The sequence below is a fragment of the Notothenia rossii genome (assembly GCF_949606895.1).
Source record: "Notothenia rossii genome assembly, chromosome: 5".
Lineage (NCBI taxonomy): Eukaryota > Metazoa > Chordata > Actinopteri > Perciformes > Nototheniidae > Notothenia > Notothenia rossii.
In genome coordinates, this window is record NC_136903.1 from 81032143 (window position 1) to 81038142 (window position 6000).

The following is a 6000-nucleotide window of genomic DNA, read 5'->3' on the forward strand; positions in this document are numbered from 1 at the left end:
CAATATTATTTGTTGGTTTGCTTTCTGCAATCATATTGTTTGGTTCTGCCCGTCTTTTGATAGGCTGGACAAGTCATTTATGGAGGAGCTTTAAGGGGAGCTTGGAGATATCTAAAAGGAGGGTTACAAAAGAAAACATTTAAAAAAAAAAGGGAAATATTTTATGCCAAAACAACAGGGGCTGCATTCATTATATTTGTGCTTAGTCCAGTGTGTTTAGGCACTTACTTTACTTTTCTGTATTTCATTCATTTTTTGAATTGCTTTCTGTGATAGCATTACGAGTTGAGGTTACAGCATAAAGCTATGATACAGGGCGTTAACAATAAAAAAAAGTCACAGGTTAGTTGTGAAAGATCTTTGAACAGATAATGAAATTAGTGTTTCAGCCATGTGGTGCTGCAAACGTCCAGGAGGGCGCAGTGTAGCTTCATTGATAAATTCTCTCTCTGACGTGCCAGTGGACCACGGTCCAGATGTTATGCGCGTACACACACACACAAGCACACACCAAGCAGGACACAAAACTGGCACAGTACTTCCCCTCTTCCTTCCCCACCTGTGAGCCCACCTGTGTGTCCATCTGCAGAGGAGAGACGCCAGTTGTTCTGGTTAGGAGCCAGTGTGTCTCAAGTACCTTCCAATATCCTCCTTCCATGAACCTGTCTGCTGTCTGTCCTCCCCATAAGCATATATATTACACAGTGAAAGTGTCCCCTTAACAACAACCATAAAAACAGCCAGCATAGATGTATCTTTAGCAATTAAAAAACTTTTCTAATCAGAAATCATTTCTTAAGTTGTTTGGAAAATCTTACAATACTTAAAATAGAATTAAAAACGACCAGGATCAATAATTAGTGTCAAAATTAATTATTTTGTCTCATTATTGTAGCTTATTGTGCAAAAGATTGTACACTACCTCAATTTATGTCGCAATTTGCACAGCTATGCAGCTATACTTGAATTAACAAGAGCCACACATTGGCTAATTAATGAATAATATATATTGCAAACAAAAAATTAAACATCTGTAAAATAATGGTAGATGAACGTTAAAACTACTGAATCCATCATCAAAATTGCTGTTAGATCACAATTATACAGCAAAATGAACAGGAGACAAACAATGATGAATAAGCTTCAGTTTTTATTAAAGAAGCTCTCCAGCATTTTGGAGCAAAGTGTTGAAAGAGCGTTTATTGTAAAGGACCACAGGGGAAATAAAACCCCACGGCCGTCTCTTGTGTGAAGTGAGAATCTTTGTCCTTAACCCAAGATTTTCACTCCGTAACTGGAATGACCTCGCATCTGGTGCTGCCACGGCTTGTCTGACAGGAATATGTCTGTCCTCGGTAGGTAACAAATGAACCCAACACCCCAGAGACTTGTCTCGCATCTGTTTATCTTTTTCACCTGTCGGTTCGCTGCACTGCATCAGGCTTACACTCCTCGGCAGCCTTTGTGGATTTCAGAGCATGCCTCTGGCATTACAGGGACAGAGATAGTCAGTGTTGGCTGGTGGCTACATTGTTAACTTTATAACTGGATTTGATGTTAAAGTATAGTGTGTTACCCCACTTACATTATTGAGACTTGATATTATTATCTTTACTGTTGCACTGTTCATATTAGATGTATTTTCTTTGGCTTTCTTTCACACGTTTATATACAGTATTTGCTATCATCTTTTGTGTTTTTATTAAGTCTCAGCTAGAGCTGAAACAATAAGTCGACAGGCAGAACATATTGATGCATTTATCAAACAGAAATGCTAAAGTATCTCCTCATCAATCAACTAAATGTGTGACTCTTCTTTTCTTCTCTAAAATGTGGGTTTTGGACATTTGGCCAGGCAAAACAAGCACTTTGATGACTTTACTGTGAGCTTTAGGACATTTTATATACAAAAGGAAAAATCTCTTAATCAAAAAAGTAATTAGCAAATTATTTTATAAAAAGAAATTAGTTGAAGCCATTGTTTATAGCTCTAGACTTAACTGTCATTTCCTTGCTGCGCACAATGACAATAGCATTCTGAGTCGATGCATTGTAAACATCTACAGAGTTAAGGAAAACAGACATGCCTAAACAGTTAAATTAAGGAGGTGAAGACAACAGGCAGGGCACTTCCTCCGTGCCTTGGTGGGGGTAGAAGGTTGAACGAAATGTCATCCACCAAGGAACAGATGCATAATTGAAATATTGCGTTGCTGCTGCGGCCGTGCACAAGGTTTTTTGATTGATACCGTTTTAGAACACTCTTGTCCCCTCATGCTCATGGGGTTTACCTGGGGAGAAACCAGGGGAGGGGGAAAGGTGCTTAGGTGGCTCATCTGGGTTTTGGAGGAAAATTGGTGCCATCCATCAAACACTGCATTTAACAAATGCTAACGCAAGCCTGGCCAACAAAGGATTCGTATATAAGGCAGCGAACCGGAAAACATGTGAGGTGCAGGGACTGCTGAGGGTCTATCAATCAGCCAGTCAGCTCCTTTATTTAACAAGTGAGGGCCACAGACCCTGAGGGCCACACTCCATATTCTGGCTGGTTGAGCTTGCAGTCTTCTCCTGTAAAAGGAAAGAAAAAGAGGACAGGAGGAATAAAAGGAGGAAGGAAAGAGGAGCATGAAGGGATTGGGGTTGGGGGGTGACGGAGGTACAGAAGGGTTTGGCCCGTGTCCCCTGGCGGGCTGGTGCGCTTCATCTTCTCAGTGCAAGGGCCTGGAACTGCTGCTTGATGGGATTTTCAGCCCTGTGGCCTCCGCTGTCCCAGTATCCATCTGGAGGGCTGCCGTCTGCACAGCGGAGAGCCAGCCGCTCAGCGACACAGCCATAAAGAGCAACCCGTAGGCCGGCCAATGCCACTGATCTGAGGCTCGCAGCTCTGTTCAGTGGACAGGCCAACACTCAGTGGCACACATTCCTGTCGGGGACACAGGCTGATCCCTAAGCTATACTGTGTGCTCAGTGGAACAGAGGAAACGCTCTGTGAGGCAGCCCACGTCCAACCACTGACTCCTTCAAAGCTCAGAAAATTGGAATGGAACAAGGACTTCACTATTCAGCATCCTTAATGGTGTGGAGAGCACAATGTCCCCTGTCTCATTCTCTCTCTCTGTGTGTGTGTGTGTGTCACAGCAATGAAACGAATACTCTGACATTTACATTTGCATTTTCTGACTCTATCAAGATTTTATAGGGTACTGTGTATCTAATAAAGTTATGGTGGGACAGCGTATTAGTGGATGCAAATGTACACACAGCTGAATGAGCCTGTTGCAATGCAGGAAGAGTAAGTGCATTGAACAAATTAATGACTGGATGTGTCAGAACTTTCTCCAATTAAACAAAGATCAAACTGAGGTAGTGGTTTTTGGAGCCAAGGCAGAACATATAAAAGTTAGCGCTGAGCTTCAGTCTGCAATGTTCAAAACATCAGATAAAGCCAGAAATCTAGGTGTAGTCATGGACTCTGACCTGAGTTTCAACAGTCACATTAAAACAGTTACTAAATCAGCTTACTATCACCTAAAGAACATATCTAGGATTAAAAGACTAATGTCACAACAGGATTTGGAAAACGTGTCCATGCTTTTATCTTCAGTAGACTGGACTACTGTAATGGTGTCTTCACAGGTCTCACTAAAAAATCCATTAGAAAGCTGCAGCTGATTCAGAACGCCGCTGCTCGAGTCCTCACTGACACTAAGAGAGTGGATCACATCACTCCTGTTCTGAAGTCTTTACACTGGCTTCCTGTGTGTCAAAGAATTGATTTCAAAATACTGCTGCTGGTTTATAAAGCACTGAATGGTTTAGGCCCAAAATACATTTCTGACCTCCTGCTAAATTATGAACCATCCAGATCTCTCAGGTCTTCAGGGACTGGTCAGCTTTCTGTCCCCAGAGTCAGAACTAAACATGGTAAAGCAGCGTTCAGTTATTATGCTCCAAATATCTGGAACAAACTCCCAGAAACCTGCAGGTCTGCTGCAACTCTTACTACTTTTAAATCCAGGCTGAAGACTTGTCTTTTTGCAGCTGCTTTTAATTGATATATTCATATCTTAAACTGCACTGTAACTTTTATTATCTTTGCTTTTTATCTTTGCTTTTTAATGAGTGTTTTTAAATGTCATTTTATATCATTGCTTTTAAACGAGTGTTTTTAGATATAATTTTTGTAATATGTTTCTTAATGCTCTTAATGTCTTTCATTTTTGCAAAGCACTTTGAATTGCCTTGTGTTGAAAGGTGCTATATAAATAAACTTGCCTTGTTGGAAGGTTTGCCATATAAAAATGAAAAACAATGCTTTTTTTCATCTCAACGGAGAAGTTCAATTTAATACCACAATGCACAGCATCCAGAACAATAATATCAGCTATAGATAATTGAAAATCAACTGCAAATATTCAAAGACAATCATTACTGCCTCTCATTACTGGATCCAATTTATGTATGCCTCAGGGGAGAAACTAGCAAATAATGGTTACGCTACTGTACACAAATACAACTGCTACGTCTGTGGAAAGTTTGGATTGAAAATGTTTTTGTTACTCCTCAGGGCTACCCAGCATCATTAGCATATTTTTTCTCTCCTGATGACTGTAAATTCAGCAAATGTAGCCCTGTGGTGGGTAAGGTGGGCAGACGGCAGACTGTATAAATACACAGAGTCTGTCTGAGGGCAGCAATGTGGCCCCCACCTGCCCACCATCAATCAATATTACAGCGGCCACTGGCAGCCCAATCGCCTTTTTATAGGCCTGTGAAATGATCAAACATCTGCTCATAACCATACTTCTTATAAAGGTGGATCATACATACACTTTCCAATACTGATGGTATCATGCTGCACAACAGGATGTAACAACCACAATACAGTACACTTAGCCAGAAGTGTGCACAATGACCGATAAGGAAGTAGATGCATCCTTAAAAATCATCTGGCTTATTGAGACTTGATCAAATGGGTTGGTTCAATGGAGGACACATGAAGCCACTGGTCATCCTATTCACTGCCCAAAAAACTTTGGTGGGAAGCATAAACTGTTTCCTTGTTTACCGATTAGAAGTCGTTGATGAAAGCTCAGTGAACATGATAAAAGTTGAGGCCAGTAACTACTTTGGCAGATTTAGTAGACAAAGGTTGCGGGGGCCTGGTCCACGGAGAGGGGGAATGAATCCAACTGGTCCAAGGTTAATGGTGGCCTGGAACAAAATGGATTCAGTGCCAGGGGCGTGCTGACAGGTGATTTGACATGAGTGAAGGTGGGCCATCAATCTCCAGTTGGCCCCTATGACCCTCCCCCGCACGGCCGTAGCAGCTAGGGGGCGCCAGGTGTCATGGTGCTCTGACCTGTACGGGTCTCCAGATAGCCCACCTGCTGTCTGCCTAAAGCTCCCCCGTAGGCTAGAAGAGACTCCCATCACTTCACGCTTGGCTGGCATAATGAAACTGTGATTGGGAGATAGTGAACTGTGACAGGCAGCAGTAGACTCAAAGTCTTCAAGCCACATTCAAACCACTCGCTGCAGGTTTTCCTTTAACGGCCCACTTTTCTCTTGAACCAGTCTGACAATTTAATGGTGCAAAAATGATAATCTGCCAACCTATCTTTAATAAGCTTTCAAACTCTGTGCAGTTTTTTCTCGTGTAGGCTACTGTAGAATAAAGGGATTTTCGTAACTCATCCAACCTGAGGAGAAATATCAAGTAACGTATGCTGAGGCATAAAACGACTATGTGTAGTGTGTGTAAGCGAGCTCCATCGTGCAACGTCCCCCCCCCCCCCCCCAGGGAGGCTTGGCTCCACGTTTAAACCTGACATAAATTCTCTGTCACAAATCCCTAGGGCAGTCAGGCTTGTAGGCACAAAAGCAAATATTTCCGTTCCTGATCATGGCCAATCCCTTTTAACATCCCCACCCACTGACCACCCTCCCCACCCTCCTCTGAACCTACCCTAGCACCGCAAGCCAGCCATTTGTCAC